At 40.8% G+C, this 19,452-nt stretch overlaps 1 long non-coding RNA gene across 1 annotated transcript; it reads left to right on the top strand.

Moving 5' to 3' along the window:
- The first annotated feature begins 3,013 nt into the window (after window positions 1–3,013).
- Window positions 3,014–15,359, top strand: LOC128811113 (uncharacterized). The gene is made up of 3 exons (XR_008438234.1): window positions 3,014–3,087; window positions 11,438–11,632; window positions 15,152–15,359. It is a non-coding gene; the product is annotated as an uncharacterized LOC128811113 (long non-coding RNA).
- Window positions 15,360–19,452: the final 4,093 nt, after the last annotated feature.

Raw genomic sequence — 19,452 nt, 5'->3', positions numbered from 1 at the left:
GGTTGAAGTTGACCAGCACTGGCCATGCACCTCTTCCCTCCCTCCCAGCACTTTTCCATATCTTTTTCCTTTTTCTCTGCCCTGCTGCCCAAATCCCAGCCTGTCTTGTGACCCTCTGCACCTTCCACCACTGCCAACATCTGGCTCCAGAGTTTAGTGTACCTGGGCCATGTCCTGCCAGCCCTGGAATCTGGTCAGAGTGGGTTATATAACAAAAATCCATGAGCTGGCAGGGGGTTGGTTTGTAATTTATATCTAAACTGGATCATGCAAGTCTCTCCAATTCATATTTGCATACGGGATATTTGCAACATCGAACCAGAAGCTGAACGAAGCCAGAGCAGCAGCTGGGCATAAAGGCAAACCGATACCTCTTAATGAATTTCCCAGATTAAAAGATTTAAAACTTAAAACCTAAAATAGGCTTTGCATATTCAGATGTAGAACTGATTTATTTCCTCTTCTCCCTAACCGTTGAAATCCTCTTCGCCCTATAAAGCTGCAGGAGAGTCCCCCTTGTGGCTCTGGCCAGGAAAGCATCGCTGTGATTTTTCGCCAGCTTTAATTTCCTCACCTGCTCTGCAAGTTAAATAATAGATTCCTCCTCGACTGTATTGGAAAGGACCTGGTGGGGGCAGGTTGGGTCTGGGACATATCCTTGATCGTTCGGATTTTTTAGGCGGTCGGCCATAAAGGGCCAGTGGCCCCTGGTGAAAAAGACTGGCCCTTTTCCCTGGGAAAGAAAAGTGGCCAGCCCAGGTTCCTGATGTCAGTTTGTAGGCTTCCCTTGGGACTGTCAGAGCAGCACAGGTTTGAGGTGGGGGCAGCTTGGGTCTGGGAGACATCCTCGTTTATTCGGATTTTTGGCGGTGTCCGGACACTCAGGGCCACAGGCCCCTGGAGACAAAGACCAGCCCTTTTCCCTGGGAAAGAAAAGTAGCCAGCCCAGGTTCCTGATGTCAGTTTGCAGGTGGTGTTTGGCATTGCCCTGGCAACTAAAATTGTATTTTGCTGCAGCTTTGTTCTGGGATATGTGGAGTGCCCCCTCCAATCGTCCCTCTTCCCCCCTGCCCTTTTCTGCTGTTTCCTCGTCTCCACCCCTCACCCCTACTTGTACTTCCAGCGCACCCCTGCCCCAGTCTCTCTCCACCCTTTACACCTCCCCATCCTGGCCCTGCCCCATCCCTCACTCCTCCCACCGCCCACGTGTTACTTCCTGCAGCAGGACACGGGAGCCCGGACTCGTGGGGATAGTGAGGCCCTCGCAGCTGGACAACACCCAAAAAAACCAGGCAGGGACGACGTCTGTGGGCTGCGCGGTGTCACAAAGGCACCTGGGGCTGAGGGGAGGGGGCTGGAGGGTGACACAGAACGTGGGGGCAGCTGAGAGGCAGAAGGGGTCTTTAGGAGTAAAAAGGGGGGCTCCAGGGTGGCACAGAGATGCTGAGAGGCTGTGGTGGGGAACTTGAGGGTGACACAAGGAGGCTGAGAGGCAGGGGCTGTCCTGAGGGCCAAAGTGGGGTGTGCCTGAGGGTGACAGGTGAACCAGCGAACCAGCCCTCACACCACCCTTAACCTCACCCTTAAAACCACCCCTACCCGGGTGGAAAGTACACAGTGGAGGTTAGGGGGCCATGGGACAGTGTCGGGGGGCTTGGGGTGACACACAGACATTGTGGGCTGAGGGGCAAAGAGGGGGGGACTTGACAGGTGGAGAGCTGACACTGAGGGTTAGGGGTACAAAGGACAGGACACAGGGTACCAGGAAGGGTTAGGGTACAGCAGCAGCTCTCACCCCAACCCTAATCTCACCCTAAACAGCACCCCTAGAACACCAGTGTTCCTCAACAGCAGCTGCAGGCAGCAACCCTACTGCTGGGACAGCCCCAGAACCCTCCCAGCAGCTGCAGGCAGTGACCCTAATTAAAAGGTAGGGGTGATGTTTGCTGGCTAGAGAGTGACTGGTAGGGGTTGGGGACTGAGCACTTTTTTAGGGTTTTTTTTCAGGGCTTTTAAAGGATATTTTAGGGTTATTTTCACAGGAATATTTGAGGAATTTCTGTGACTATTTAGGATACTTTTAGGCCTTTTTCAGGGCTTTTAAAAGATTTTTTTTAGGGTGTTTTAAGGGCTTTCTTACTACTAATTAGAATTTTTAGGGGAGTTTTTTTGGGTGTTCTTGGGGCTTTTTTAGGACTATTGAGGGTACATGGAGGACTCTTAGCACTAGGGTATTTTTAGGTCTTTTGAGGGAACTTTTAGGTTTTTTTAGGGTATTATCAGGGCATTTTAAGGATTTTTGGGGTATTTTTAGAGCTCTTTTAGGAATATTGAGGGATTTTTTAAAGGTTTTTTTGGGATATTTAGGTGTGTTTTAGGGTTTTTTTAAAAGTAGGGTATTTTTATTGTATTTTAAGGGTATTCTGAGGCTATTATTATGTTTTTGTGGGGCTTTTAGGACATTTTGAAGATGAGGATTTTTTAGGGAATTTTTATGGTTTTTCATGGCACGGCACATAGAGGCTGAGGGGCACTGTGGGGGCTTGAGGGTGACAGAGGCTGGGAGCTGAGGGAGGCACGGGGAGAGGGGACAGTGGGTGACAGAGAGATGCTGAGGGGGGCAGGGGCAGCTGGAGCATGACACACAGAAGCTGGGGGCTGAGGGGCAAAGGAGAGGGATTAAGGGTGACACACAGGAGCTGAGGGGCAGCTGAGAGGGGGCTTGAAGGGCAAAGGGGGGGCTCGAGGGTGACACACAGAGCCTGAGGGTTGGGGGGCAGAGGGAGAGTTGAGGGGTAAAGGACAAGGGCTTGAGGGCTGGACAGTGCAGGGAAATCAGGGCTACTGGGTACAGATTAGGAGGCAAGTTAGGGTACAGGTGCACCACCTCTCCCCCCAGCCCTAACCTCAGCCTAAGCAGCCCCCCTAACAACAGCCTTTCCCTTTTCACCCCTGCCAGCAGCAGCACCACACAGCAACCCTAACAGCGAGAGCACACCGGAACCCTCCCGCTTGGGACAAGGCAGCGACCCTCACACCAGGACAACAACAGAACCCTCAGAGGACAACGGGACCCACTGCAAAAAGGTAGGGGTGACATCTGTGGGCTAGAGAGCAACAGGAAGGGTTTGGAGGCTGAGCAGGTTTCCTTGAGTATTTTTGCAGGACTATTAGGAATATGTAGGGGATTTTGGAAGGCTTTTTAGGACTTTTCTGGTGTCTTTTAGGGTATTGTTACACCTTCCTAAGGGCTGTTTTAGAATTCCTTAGTGCATTTTTAGGGTCAGGATGAGGGTCAGACAGGCTGCCCGCTGGAAATGCAGAGTATTACTGGAATGTAGTGCGATGCTTTGGAAAGGTGCCAGTGGAGGGGCAGTGGGCAGGGTCCCACGCTGCAGGTCTGAAGGTTGTGATTTCTGGGCCCAGTGAAGTGGTTGGTGTAAGGGCTACATGCTGGCAGCTTTCTCGAGGAGAAGTCCAGCACAGAAAAAATCAAGCGCCAAGTTTTGTACAGTCAGTTTCCAAGAGGCATTCGGAAAAAAAAAAAAAATCCCCTGAGTATTTGGGGGTGGCAGATGGGGTCTAGGAAAAATCCTGCGCGGTTTCAAAATGGAGGAGGCAAAAGGACACTCGGGGCCTGACGCCCCAGGGGGAGTGCTGGGCCCTGGTCACAAACGAGAGATATCAACGTTGTGAAAGCAAACTCAGCAGCCCAGGTTCCTGATGTCAGTTTGTAGGGTTCCCTTGGGACTGGCAGGGCAGCACAGGTTTGAGGTGGGGGCAGCTTGGGTCTGGGACATATCCTTGATCGTTCGGATTTTTTTGAGGCAGCCGGCCACTCAGGGCCAGTGGCCCCTGGAGACAAAGACCGGCCATTTTCCCTGGGAAAGAAAAGTGGCCAGCCCAGGTTCCTGACATCAGTTTGTAGGGTTCCCTTGGGACTCTCCGGGCAGCACAGGTTTGAGGTGGGGGCAGGGTGGGTCTGGGACATATCCGTGGTTGTTTGGATTTTTTGGAGGCAGCTGGCCACTCAGGGCCATAGGCCCCTTTAGAGAAATATTGATATGCGCATCCCTTTTTCTAATCAGCAGTGATAAATAATCTCAATTAGCTATCTAATATGAGAGTATTTGCCCTTCACTTATAATTGCCTTTTCCCCTCATGAAGGGAGAGTTTTTTATCTCACTTATATGTTTACTTATATTTTTCCCTCCCATGTTAACATTTCCGCTGCCATTTGACATTTCATTCTCAGGATTATGTCTTCCAATTATTTGTTATTGGCTGTGATTTTGTGTCTTTTATTAGAGATGCAGAGGGTCATCTGCCAGAAATTCAACCCCTGCTGCAGAAACCTTTTGTCAACAGCTTCATCTATACATCTGAGCACTTTGGCTTGGTTAAGGCCATTATTTTTATTCAAACTGAGAACCACTAGCATTTCCTTATTATTTACACTCAAATACTTTTATCCGTTCCCACATTTTGCTCAGTTGTTTACTGTCCCCCCCTGACTTGCAGTGTTAATGGTTACACAGTTGTTTCCTCTAATTGAGCAGTGACCCATTAACTTCCCAGACTATTTTTACTCTTCACTACTTCAGGTTAATTTGCAGTCCCTTTTGCAGCCAGCGAAGCTGCATTGGTTGTATTATTCGAAGCAGCAGACTATTTTTGAGACTGCATACCAGCTCCTTTAACTCCATTACCCAGCTCTTTCCCCCTTTCTAACATTCTGTCTTTGGTGTTATCAGGGTGCTAGATATTACTTGTTTGGCTATTCAGGTGACTTCAACTGAGCATTGTCACTTCCCTAAACAGTGTAGTAAATGCTTATCATTCCTCAATAACTCCTTGCTACTCAGCAAAGCAATAACTTTGCAGCTGCTGTTTTTATCTCAACATCTGTTTCTTTCCTCTTGCCAGTTCTTGGGGTAAAGAGAAAAGTTTTTGTCTTAGTTTCCTTTCCACGGCCATTTGTGTTGGAAAAACTTTAGGTCTCTACAAAAAGTTTTTCCAAAACACCTTATCAAAGCAGCTCTTTAATTAGCTTGAATTTTCCAAAGTCACTCTTTCTATCAAGTACTTTGGGGGTAGTTTGGGCAGGATTATGATTGATGCATACCATAAAGGTCACTGGAGGCTAAAAAAAGAAATGGAATAAAAGGTTTGGTCCTTCTCTTCTAATGATTGTCACTGAACTGTTTCTGAATCTGCACTGAGCTGTCCTGCTCTGCACAGCCTGGGCAGCTCATGAACAGCAAGACTTCGTTACCATACAGGGCTTCAGGCCAACAGCAATAAAGCCCAGATCCTCCACTAGCAAAATGCTAATCCCTGGAATTATTGCTTTTCTATTTTCTTTTCTATATTTCTTTTCTATATTCCAGCCCTAGACTTCTCTGGATTCACTCCAGACCTGCTTCTTGAGACTCCCCAAACAGCAGATGCTTTTGGCTTTCCATTGCCTCTTCAAAAGGGGCAGGCAGAGAGACTGGCTGCTGTAATTGCCCTAAACAGCCCTGCGCCAACTTGAAAACAGGCCACTGTTGGAGAAGGGCAAAACACTTGAGTTATCTGCAGGGCTGCCACAACCCTGAATCAGAACAGTACAGGTCAAAAAAGGGAGTTCCACTAATATTCATTTTCCAGGCCAGAGCTTTGTATTTCAAAGAGCAATTGGAGACTTGGCTTGACTCTGATTTGGAATAAAAGCTATATAATTCCTAGTTCCCTCACAAAAGTAATCACTATCTCATCAGCAGTTTGCAACAGAGCCAAAAGCCCCAGGAGCCAGAGCTGTGGTTCAGCACAGTCCCTGACCATGTGTAGCTGGGACATGTTGATATGAGACCCAGTTGAGCCAATGGGAAATCAATTCCTCCAGCAGCCCAGCTGGCTCCTGAAGGACACACCTGCACAGCAAACATCTCCTTTTCCATGAGCATTCCCCCTTTCCAGCAGCATTCACAGCCTATCCTCTCCCTCCATCCAGAAAGAGGGTTCCAAACTCACAAGAGATTTGTTCCTCAGAAAAGTGTCTGCTAGGTCCCTGCACTCTCACAGTATTGTCACTAAGGCCAGACTTCATTGTCTTAATTCTCCTTCAATCCTACCCTTAAATATACTGCAATCTTTCTCAGTCATGTTCCTGCAGACTATTTTCCTAAATTAACATATCATATGCACAGTTTTCAATTTAGCATTTCTTGATTCCATTCACATAATTCCTCAGGAATTTCCTGTGACAGCAGTATTTGAGCTATACATTAAAAGTGGATTAATACTTTAAAGACAGAGCAGTTCCTCTTAGGTTCCTATGCACTACTGCTATAGGATTTGACTGATTGCATTAAAAAAAGAGACTGAAATTAATTTTCTTTTTGTAATTTTGTACTGAACAAGTGAGAATAACCTCCAGGAAACAATAAACATAATGGTTGTCTTTTTTAGGTTTTCAAGAGTTTTAAGCATTAATAATGTGATGCCTTAATAAAAAGGAAGTTACACTTTGTAACAAAATGGAATATTATTGCCTTGGGTGCCTATGAATTTTCAGAAGTTTTGGAAATCCATCTAGACAACTCTGCATGTCTGTAGAGAGTGACAAAAGCCTGATTGGTAAGACCTTTGAGTGTATGATCTTAATCAGCAGTATGTAGGTCTATACTTCATTTCATTCATAGGTAGGTTTGTAAAGATCCCTGGCTTCAGGCTGGATGACCTGTGTTCATTGTTGAATCAGAGTGTAATTCTCACTAGTGTCTTTAGGTCCCAACACTCTCATAGTATTGTGACTAAGGCCAGACTTCACTGTCTTACTTAATTCTCCTCCAATTCTTAAATATACTGCAATCATTCTCAGTCATGTTCCTGCAGACTATCTTCCTAAATGAGGAATTTATCTTCCTAAAGTAATAATTTTTATTTCTAAGAATATGACATTTATTAAAAATTACCGAGCAACTATTCAAACCACTTTTGAATCTAGTGACGAAAGCTCATCATTACAAATAAAAGGATTACAGGGAGTTACGCGGTATGATTCAGCAATGCACACAGGTCATCCAGCCTGAAGCCAGGGATCTTTACAAACCCATCTATGACTGAAATGAAGTAAAAACCAACATACTGCTGATTAGGATCATACACTCATAGGTCTTACCAGTCAAGCTTGTGTCACTCTCTACAAACATGCAGAGTTGTCTAGATGGATTTCCAAAACTTCTGAAAATTCGTAGGCACCCAAGGCAATAATATTCCATTTTGTTCAGTTGTTTACTGGTAATTGCAGGCTACTGTTCCTAACATCACACACTTGCTTTAATGTGAAGTTGTATGACAGAGTTACGTTTCTCCAACATTGAGATTTGTTTAAAATGCTTCCTCATTCCTCTAGCGACATGAATTATCTAGCAGTCATTTTAACAATGATTTTAATTTCTTCTTTACATATGGGTATTTTATTAAAATTCAAATATTGTCCTTTCATTTACACCTTTTACAAGGCATTTTTCCCTCAATTGATGCTTAGGACTGTAAGATCCCTGAAAGTTTAAGGAATTCTGTTTAGAAAGCATTTAATTATTTAGTGAATATTTAAAATTTTAATGCAGAAATATTAATTTTGCAAATAAGTTAAGACCACATTATCTCCAAGTTTTATTCTTTTAAATACAGTAGACAATTTTTCTCACGCTCTTCTACTCTGGTTTGCACATTGCACCATTCAGTGAAATGTGCCAGTGGATCAAAACATGTAGGTAAGTTTAAAGGGTTTTTCCTCCCTGAACTGTCCCCTTTAAATACCATTTCTTGACCCATTTATTAAAAACCCACAAGTTTGGAAGTGGTTGCTTTGTTCCAAATATGTTGTGCAGGCAACTAAGTCAACTGCAATAATGCAACTATTTGCTTGGTCTGTTTTATTTTAATAATGCATTGGTTGCTTTGCCTCTTACAGTAAGTTCTTTCTGAGGCTGGATGTTTGCTTTGCAACACTTACCTTGACTCTCCTGTGTCCAAAATGATTCTTGCTGAACAGCCATAGGCCTTTAGTGTCAGAACTGTCAAGCCAAAAATTTAGATCAAAAGGACAAGTTTCTAAGAATATGAAAGTTATAAAACAGAGAGTAAGATCCAAGCTGAGTTTTCCGTAATGTCTAATAGGCTAAAGCTTTTTATTAAAATATTACTGATTTTGTACACTCTTTTCAACTCACCCACAATGAATCTCTTTGAACATCACCAAAAACCTGTTAATTTTGCAGCTTTGAAATATATGAATCTAGAGTCTCATTTTCCTGATTGCACATTTAAATCTTTCAGTTCCAGTGGATATTCTTCAAAAATATTTAATATACAGTCTGGAGCTTAATACCATTTTTTCATAAGCTGCTTTCCCTTCAAACCTTCATGCTTACCAAAAATATTTTAATTTCACCTTATGATCATTCTTTTCTTTCATGCTACAAATATCTTGAAAAAGCACTACAATAGGCTATAATTATTTTTATGAAGTCCTGGATTTCCTTTGATTTTTTACAATATTTCTCTATGCTGAGCTAAGAAAAGGAGGCTCGGGGCGGGGGGATTTTGCTTTCTACAACTGCCTCACAGGAGGCTGGAACCAGGTAGGGGCTAATCCAGGCAACAAACAGCAGAATGTAGAGGAAACAGCCCCAAGTTGTTCCAGAGGATGTTTAGGTTGCATATTAAAGAAAATCTTTTCATGGCAAGGGTTTTAAAGCACTGGAACAGGGCAGTGGTGGAGTCACCATTCCTGGACATGCAGATGTGGCACTTGAGGAAATGGTTTAGTGGTGACCTTGGCAGTGCCAAGGTGGTTTGATAGTCAGACTTGATGATCTTAGAGGTCTTTTCCAATCTTATTGGTTCAGTGATTCTAAGATTAGGGCAGAGATAGGGTGATACTTAACTCTTGTTAGAAACTCCCAGTTGCAGAAGAGAAAGCCCTTTTTTTAATCCCTAGAAAACACTTTTAGTACATACAATGAACTTTCCCTAGCATGCAGTTAATTAGCATTTTTATTACATTTGTATTATCTTACCACTGAACAATATCATTGTGATACCCTCATGCAAAAGCTGAGGAAAAAGATAACTTTCTTCCTCAAAAGCTTACAAGCCAAGCAAAAAGCAGTTCAAATTGAGCAAAGGAAGGTGAGAGACAAAGGGGTCAGTTTCAGTTAGAATACTGCCAAGTCCTCTACAGGCAAGTCAGAATTCAAAAGTTTTCTTTTCCTTAAGACAATAAGGTGGCTTTTACCTCTAATGGTGAAGGTGCACATTCAGCTAAAAAGACCTGATAAAATAAAACATGGAAGAACAAACTTGCTGTAGAGAAATCCACCATGGACAAATTTGCATCTGGGCTTTTCTGGGATAGAAGGACATGCCACAGCACACAAGCACTGAGCGCTGGCTCACTGCTGTGGTGAGCTGAAATCCTTCATAGCATGGGAGCCTACAAGGAGATAGGACATGACTCACTGTTGACAGGAGGAACATATACACATACCACGAACTAAACAGCACTGAACCTTCAGCCAAAATTCAGAGAGATCAGATCAGATCAATATGACTGCAGATGCTTGGCAGTATCTAGTGACTACCTTCCCGCCATGTGCTTCAGTAGGTTCTGGATTTCATTTTGGATTACCCTGGATGAAAGGCAGCAGCATTATACAATATTTTTGTTCCAGTTTTCCCATCACTCTCTCTTGCAAGCCAAGTGAGCTGTAATTTAAGCTGATACCTTCCACCTAGAGGAGGTTTTTATACTTTCAAAATTGTATAAAATCACTGAAAGCAGGAGGTTAAAATAGCACAGGTTAGAGATCTCTGGAGAGCTCCAGGGCAGGAAAAAGGTGTGAATACTGGTTCTAGATTTGGCAAAGCTTGAAGCTGTAATGTGGTTATGTCAGATGAAAAACGTAATTCAAAATAATCTTTTCTACCACCATAACTGCTGTTGTGAAAATTAAATAATAAATCATTCTCTGAGAGGAAGCAATTTTAGAAAATAATTTTAGATCTGAACTCTGACAACCATCATGTGCTTTTTGCACACTTTTCACAACACAATTTAGTAGAATGACATTTTATATAAAGAACATAAAAATTAGGTGTTTCACATGTGCTTTCAATCCAGAAGAAGAGTTCTGCATGGTTGCTAAGATTTTAAAATAAATTAACTCATCTATTTAAGCTAAGTACAAAATTAGAAACACTTTGCATCATAACATTACCTCTGTGCACTTGCTGGAAAATGGAAGTGGATAGTTTGAAATGTACCCAATTAATACAAATAGCTTGACTAGTAGCATGCCAGGACCCCAAAGTACTACCTGATTTGCAGCTATTGTAGCTGAGTGCTTCACATATGCTCTTGTTTACATATCAGTACATTATTAATAAACTTGGCCTGCAGCTTCCATACTGCATTATGGGACACTGAACAAGAGAGCACCAAACCTTAGCATGGCCATATGTCCCATGGCAAATGACTAATAGGTGTTTTTTTTCCTAACATATTTCTATACTGGTCACCAGTTCTGAAAGAATTGAGGAAACAGCATCTGTAAACAGAGGTGAATTGCTACAGTTCATTTTATTAGTGCTACATTGATGGCACACCTGAGCAACTTTCCAATACTGTGGTATGGAAGAAAAGACTGAGAACTCAGCATCTCAAACCAGCTGTCATAGGCAGCCATGGAGGGCAAGAACATGGCTAATCTCATTAAAGAGACAACAGAATTTATGCCCAATTAGATGGGCTAGATGGCTTCATCTGAAGTTTTAACATACACATACAGTTTAGCAAATGTAAAGTTCACTGCAGTCCTCAGAGCCTGAAGCCAGCAAAGGATGAAGAGAGACCTTTAAATGTCACTGGAGCAGAAAGTTGTTTTGCAACCAGTCCTGCTAGAAAAAACATGTTTAAATCTATATGGAGCAGAAACTACTTCTACTCTGATAAGATGCAGCCTTCCTCTACTTAAAGGAATAATTGAGATAAGAAACTAACCCTGTCAAGACTCTTGAAGACTCAAAAAGTTGAGAGTGGTTATAAAGTGGGGATAATCCATCAAGAGGAAAAGAGGTAATCATTAAGGCCAATGTCTTTATCGCCTGTGTCCAGGAAATAATACTGAGCTGAACTGGGAAATGCAAAGTATCCCCTCTGATGCAGGTTGCCAATGGGAAAAACAAACATATTTAGGGGTGTTTTTGTTAATTTCTTCATGTTCTAGATGTTAACCTCCAATGCATGTATTTTCAGTCTGTAAGACTGGCTGCTTGGCCAGGATCAAAATCTCAAGTGAGCTGAAAATAGCTTTTTGAACTGATCTTTATCTTCAAGCAGAGTGGGGAAGTGCCTTTTTCATTAAATGACCCTTTTTTGCACAGAAATTCTCAGCAAGGATGGACAGAAATTCTAAGGAGGACCATGAGACCAAGTGAGGCAGGACTGTGTGGATGCAGGAAGAAAAGCTGGCCAGGAAGTAGAATTTGCTGTGATTCCAAAAGCCAGCAAGGTGACTGAACCCACAACTGGAAGTAGTGACTGACCTACAAGCACACCATGGATCGGGGAAGAGTTAGGTATTAAACCTTCATTTGATTCTTTCATCTAATCTCATGGTAAAAAAAACTTGTGGGTAATTTAATTATTTTTTTTTTAAAGTTAAAGAGACTTTCAAGTCTCTTTAATACCTAGGAGTCTACTCAATACCTAGGAGTAACGTGTAAGTACATCTCAAAGGTTTGGCCACAAGGGACCTGTTAAAAAAATACAACAAATTACTCATTGGGCACCCATAATCTTATGTTCCTTGTGCTCAACTACAATTCAGGACATTTCATTCAATAAGCAGTCTTAATATGTTCCACTTAAGTCTCTAACTCATTGGTTTTATTCTGCCATGAGTATGGAAACATTTACATAAACATTATAAAACTGTCAGTAACATCACCACTTCTTTTACCGCAAACATTTAAAAAGTTTATGGGGTTTAGTTTTCTACATATTAGAAGTAGAGTTAAAGATTTACTGCTATTATAGTCTCTGATATTGCCTAACAGTCCTTAGCCAATTTGATAGGGTAACTAATATCCATAAAATTTGAGTTACATTTCAGGAAAAAAATTACACTCCACACATGGAGAGTCATAATTTGGAAAATAAAGCAAAAGTGCATAGAGAGGAAGCAGGAAGAAAAAAAACAGAAAATTACTTTGTTGCAACTAACAGAGACAAAAAGACTGATGAGATTACCTCACACACTCTTTGAATACAATGCCTTACAGGGCTGTAATAAAAAACCTGCAATTTTTCATAGTTTTAAAAAACAGCTGTTGTTGCTTCAGTAGCCTGGTGAAATAACCCAAAGTAGAAAATATCCACAAAATAGGCACGCTGGGACAAACACGGAACCATGCATTTAATATGTGCTGTCACAGATTTATCCATCCATGGGAGTGTGCAACCACACACATACACTTTTGCAGCCTTGGATCCACATGAACTGAGCAAAGGTTTTGGGGATTACTATTGATTCATGTCCTTTCTCTCTCTGACATATACAGGCCACACTCATGTCTAAGGTCTGGGGGGTTTGCTCCACTCCAATGACACAAAGACATTGTAAACCTTGTTCAGCTGCACAGCAAAATTGGATTTACTGCACCTCTGAATCTCCAAAGCATGGGAAAGTATCTGAAGCTTACCAGTAAGCCTGGCTTCCCAAAAAGCAGTATGTGCACCAGAGATTATGTGCTTACACTGTATGTTTTATTCCTGCCATCATTTTTCTCTCTCAGACCACCTTCATTAAAAGGCCTTTACATTCTCTGAGCAATATTTTACTCATCATACAAAACAAACAAGCAAACAAACAAAACCAAAAAAAAAAAAACCAAAAAAAAAAAAAAAAAAAAAAAAAAAAAAAAAAAAAACAAACAACAAACTTGGTTTAGCTTAATCTAGAAATCTTAATGGCTTATGACAAATAATATTTTTGAACTGACAAACAAATCCATGGCTGTGACTACTCAGTGAAATACCCTGGTGTACTAACTGGCAGATCTTCAAATTATTGCAATTATATATGAGTCTGAACAGAGTTATCTTGGGGAAACTTGCTTCTTCAGCAACAATCAAACAGCAACTGCTAAAGCTGAGTTGTACTTGTGAATTTCAGTTAATGTATTTTACCTGAATTTCACTATTTGTGATATTTCAGTCCAGCTGAAACCAGAAGAAAATTTAAAAGTTTAATTATTTAGGAAAGGAATAGCTCAATATCTCAGGCCATTTCCCCTTCCATTGCTCTAGCCAATTTCACGTGCATATGCCCTGAAATTGCAGCAGAGGATTCACGCTGGTGCTGAGTGTTGCATAATTACAGGAGCAGAGCAGCGTGCCCAGGTCCTGCAATGTCAGCACCAGTCCCCAGAGGCACATAGCCCAGAGACAGACAGGCTCTGTCCCTTATGGCCTTGAAGTCCATACTGCTATGGCAGCTGACAGGGCTGAAGCATGGACCAGGATGATAGGGTCAATTTTGGAGCATGGCCCACCACTAATCAAAATTTTTGTGCAGCAGCATGAACACATTTGCTGCTGTATTATTTCAAAGCCTTTTTTGATAGATTTTTCTCTTGAGGTCCTTTTAATAGATAGGTTTATTGAATGAAAACTTTCTCCTACTCCCTGTCATGATCAACCATGTTCAGCGAGAGCACTAGATCAAATACAACACGCCGGGAAGAGAGAATAACAGCAGCTTTGAATGAGGGTTGCCACATACTATCAGTCTTCTCTGGATACAAATGTTTCATGTTTAAGGTGTGAAGTATTTTCAGGAAAACCACTTCAACCCTTTTTTCAAGAGAATTAAACTACCTTTTTTTTAAGATAATTAAGCTGTAGCTGCCCAGCTCGGCTCAGTATTTAGCTCCTATAAAATATTTACACAGTCAAGACTCCTCCCACTAAGAAATTAAACCACTTAAAATGTAATCAGCCTCAACTGCTTTATACTCAACACTCAAAATAAAGGTAAGAATTGACACTGAGATGTGTTTATCCAAAGCAGCTTACAGGACTGGAACAATTACTCAAAGGAGACCAAGTTCTTATACTTTATTAGAACATTTCATGGTCAGAACAGAAGATGATGATCAGTGACAGTGTCAATATCCCATTCGGCTGAAGAAATACAAAGGCAGATGGGGAAAAAGAATGAGGTGAGCCAAATGGCAGAGTCATCGCCAAATCTAAAGTAAAAGTCCTTGAAATGGCACAAAGAGCAACTTATTTTTATCTTTTCTTAACAAGTCATTCACACATCTTCAAGTGGAGTGTACATTATAAGAAGAAAGAAGGGTGTCAAGACTTAAGAGAGTAACAGAGACTAGGCCTACAGGATAAATAGAGAAAACATGGAAAAATCTTGCTTTGCATTATAAGTAATTACAGAAATTTTGGGGAGTATTGCAATCTTGTCTTCCTAGTCAATCAGATGTCTACCTGGAAATGATAACCCAAGGAGTCATTTTTCATGTAAAGAAATGAGCTGTGTATGCAATGATAATCCCCTCCAGGGGAGGTTTGGATTAGATATTAGGAAAATCGTCTTCATCAATTTTTGTAAGGAAGGGCTGTGAAGCATTGGAATAGGATACCAGGGTGATAGCAGTGGTGGAGTCACCATCCCTAGAAGCATTCAAAAACCATGTGAAGGTGGCACATGGGAACATAGTTTAGTGGTGAACACAGAAGTGCTGGTTAACAGTTGGACTCAATGACCTTATAAGTGTTTTCCAACCTTAGTGATTTGATAATTCTATGATATTGGCACTATGACTAAGAATGCTCCCAACCAGGTCAGAGGCTCATTGCTTCTCTGCCTGTTTCCTCCTCATCTAGAGAAGCAGGTTGCTATTAATAATAGCACTGAAGAATCGTTCAAATACTTTTGTTTATAACTTCATGATGCATTGTTTTAGCACAGTGGCAATACTCAGCATTTCATTTAATACTGCTAGATCTTGAAGATCTGCATTGGTATTTAGCCATCTGACACACTGTGCTTCATAATATCTATTGTGTTCTTTCAGCATCTTTCCTGTCTAGCCACCAAAAAACCCGTGAATCAATCGTCTTCCCAGCTCCGCTGCCCCTGCAAGCCAGAGAGCACAGCTTCCTTCGGGTCAGGTCAGGTGGCTCCAAATCAGCATTTCTGAAATAATGAGCTCTCCAATTAAAAAGATGCCTTGGAGTGATGGATATATGCTATAGCAGAAGCCAGAAGAATAAAAGAGATTTCCTGCAATGAAAACTCTTACTTTTGGCTACTGTAGAAAAATGAAAACCAGTAAAGGCAAAGTAGAAAGAAGAGTCATGACTTTTCTGGATTTGCTTCAAGTGTATGTAACAACCTATCACATTTGGTTCAGGCTTGCCCTGGATCATTAATAGGGCATCCTCAGTAACGCCCATTCCAGGCAGGACAAATATTTACATATAATATATCTCAGCACACATAGCTTCTAGATATATATCAGCCATAATACTAACTTAAAAGCAGGTTTCTGTTACTTTATATGGCTCAAAATACAGTATTTTCTGGAGGAAATAAGAGACTCTGCTTTGGCACTCTGCAGTTGCATTCAGCAACAGAAAATGATTTAAATATTCAGGGACAGGTATTATTTTTAGAGACATCAAGTAGCTGGATTCATTGCAGACCAAGCTGAGCCAGACACAGAACATAAGTCTAGACTCACATCTATCCTCAACAGACTGAGGAATATCTTCAGGAATAGAAAGGACTTGTAATAACATTCAAGCAGAAAGAATGTGTTTAGAATTAAATGCTATCATGCACCTCTGTAATGGCTTTGTACCCTCCTATTATCACATATACTGAAGCATAAAGCAATCAAACTAATTATATTTCTTGCTTTACATTGTCCTATACTTTACAGTTCTTTTTACAAGAATTGCTTAGAGGTTATAAGCCCTACTCTGTGTACAATCACAGCATCTGAAATGTTCCTGCTGTCTGTTCAGTCATCTGAAGCTTTACTTCTGTTCTGCCCAACAGCCTTGACCAATGATCAGCAGTGATTTCTTAACATCCTTGATGAGTTCAAATATATTGATCCCATCACCCTGCAGTCTCTTCTCAGAGATAAATAACTTCAATGTTTTATTAATATTTATGCACCCTCATATCATATGCCATGTAAGCTTCCCTAAGCCAACATCACAAAAAAGTAAAAATTCAAGTGTATTTTGAGAAACTTTCTTCCCGTAAGTTCAGGGTACATTGTAAATGGGAGGTGCACTTCTACAACTCCAGTTCTAGTTCAAACCTATGGGTCTATCACTCTTTAGTCTATTCACTGTATAAGATTACACACTTAAAATTCACAGCTCATACTTCCAAAAACTTCAGTAAATCCAGAAAGAATGTAGCTCAAACTATCCCCTTTCTATTAATGGCATAATGACAATCTGTTCTTTTTATCAGCATGAATCTTACAATCATGAATTATAACAAAGACAAATCTCTGTGACTTGCAAATCACAGAGGCAAATTCTCACACAACTTAATATAATGTTGAAATGTATACAAAATACCAGTACATACATTTGCAAATCTCATTACATATAATAAGTCTCAATAAGATATTATGGTTAGGACATCACATCCTATTGGTACCACAATATACACTTACATAATTATTTAAATAAAAGCACTGCTGTATTTCCACAGGCCACTGGAATTTAGATTAGTGTCTCAATTAAAATACAAGGTCTTTCACTTCAAAGATTTAGTAGATTTTATTTGCTCTAGACTACAGCAGCCAGTACCACACAGCGTTCATTCTCCTGCTAATGTTCTGTAATAATTGGTGTGAGCCCAAATAATTGCCAATTTGTTATCTTACAAATAGATAAAGATTATCAATCCAATGCTGCAAAATGCTCCATACAGGAAAAATGATGGCACTAATTGGAGTATCTGATCTTCAAATAACATGGGGGTTTAGGGGAAGAAATTTGACAGAAAATCGGGAAAACAGAAAAGCAACTGTTTTGGAAGTCTGGGGAGTATTTCAGAGGTAAAAATTTGGTAATTTTGTTCCAATACTCTGTTTCTAATTACTTGACCATATTTTCATGCCATGAGGGCATCAAGATTTTAAAACTCCATGAAGGACAAGATAAAGTTCCTGAAGGCACCCACTGAAGTTGGGCAAGTCTATTTGGTGTCTGGCCAGACCTGAGGACACATGAGCAGCTCCTGGACCTCGCAGCTATTGGTGCCTCTCCTCTCTGACTTACAGACAACCCTTTCTTTCAAGAACCTGTCTGAATGATGTCCTGCTCCAAACCAACCATCAAAGGGCTGTTGAGATGATATTCTATTATTAGGTTGCTCAGTCCTCACCCCATTTGTTCCTAGTTCAGGCAACAGCACTGCTCTTTGAGGATTTATTTATTCACAACCACATGTGTATCAGATGCCTGAATATGTAAAATGATAACAGTTCAAAACAAATCGTCCATGTTGAATTCAAACTGACATCAAAATCTTGCCCAGTGAATTTCTGTATGCATTGGAAAATTGCTTTTCACAATAAGCATCACAAATTTTAGCAGATAGCCATCTCTGACACACTTGACTTGCTCTCTTCATTTTGTTTTCTATGACAAAAGAAACAGATTTTTTAAATTCTCCTTTCATTCAAGCAGATCCCCTGTAGTCACCAAGATGCTTCCACATTACAGCTACAAAATTGCATTGTGGAGCTTTGAAAAAAATTTGAGATGGAAGGAAATTTGAAAATTGAGCAGGAACATAGATATCTATATTTTTCAGCATGCAAATGAAGGGACATGCAAAAAGCAGAAGAGTTATAGTCCATGTAATATTGTATGGCTTCTTCACACTATTTTATAACATTTTAAATGCAGCCAAAAAGCTGAATACTTGGTGTTAATGTACTTTAGCTGATGATGGTTTCTTTACTGAAATGGAGAACATACTCCCTTCTATTCCTCTAAATCCTTTCCTAACACTTGCCGTTTCCACAGCACATGTACAACTGTTTTTTGAGGACAAGCCATCAGCCCTGCTGACCTCTATTGGCAGCTCCTGCTTCCTTCACACAATGTTTCCAACATTGCTCTGCTCCTTCCACAAACAAAAGCATCTTACCAAACCCATCAAGATATTTTGAACCTTGTACTGTCCAACCAGTGGTGTCCAAACCCAATCCCAGGAATGTGGTAGAGCTTCAGAACTCAGCACACAAAGCTCCTGTGACACCCAACACATGCCATGTAGTGGTATGTGGTATAGTGAGATTTGCTCAAGGAGGTAAATTCAGCTTCATTATACGCAGCTGACTTTTTGGAAAGTTTCAGTGGTCATAAAGATGAAAAACCTGGGAGCCAATAAAGTCAGAATAATTTCTACTCTCTCTTTTTAACCTCACTGCTGTATGGGCAAAATATCAGGAACACAGATTTAGCAACAGTTCAAAAATAAATAAAGTACAGGTTCACAAGAGTCTTGTGAAAACTAACATGCATTTTACCCTTTCCAAATCACAAGGGAACAGAATTAGAGGACTCCATCTCATGCAAAATTGGAAGCCTGTATCAGACAATTTGTTTTGGTAGTTTAGGTGTCATCCACAACCAGACTTCTGCATGCAAGTGTCCTTTCCAAAATGCTGTGCTAGCCACACTGGTCAGTGAAATCTGAGGCAAATTCTTTTATTCCCAGGCAGGTTGACACCAAAAACCCCATCAAGGTGAGTATGTACAATCCCTGAGAAGATTTCTGCCAGCAGATAACCAAAAGGAAGGTAAATTAATTTTCCTTCTAGTTTTCCCAGGCCATTCTTTCCAGAAACTTCACTGGTTACAGACTTAATGATCTGTATGATATTGTATGTTTACAGGGAAGTAATTAGAAGAGAAAGGACTGTTTTCAGGCAATTAGATCACCATTTCCATCCAAATGTAACAATTAAAAAAAATTAGTTAAGTATCATTCCCTGTGCCACAATAGGGACAAACTACTCAAGAAGCAAACTTCAACTGGTAATAGCCAATACAAGTACTTTTGCTTAAATTAAAATGAAATGTCATTAATATTGCTGATGAAGCATCTGATGTCCTTCCCATCTCTTAATTACAAAAAGGTAAAATAAGCTTCATGTTAGTATAAATTTCCTCTTTTACCTCAGACCTAAGCCTCAGATTTTGAGGAACAGAAACACCTCTTTTCTGTTATTTTAACTTTCATTTCACCTTTCTATAGAGGGGGTGATTTACAGCCACAAATCACTAAAAATGCATCTGCCACCATTACATTTTTCTGCTTCTTCAAAGCTGA

This window comes from Vidua macroura, chromosome 8, assembly GCF_024509145.1.
Source record: "Vidua macroura isolate BioBank_ID:100142 chromosome 8, ASM2450914v1, whole genome shotgun sequence".
NCBI classification, from domain to species: domain Eukaryota; kingdom Metazoa; phylum Chordata; class Aves; order Passeriformes; family Viduidae; genus Vidua; species Vidua macroura.
The sequence above is the reverse complement of the archived record's forward strand: the minus strand, read 5'-3'. Positions and strand labels throughout refer to the sequence as shown.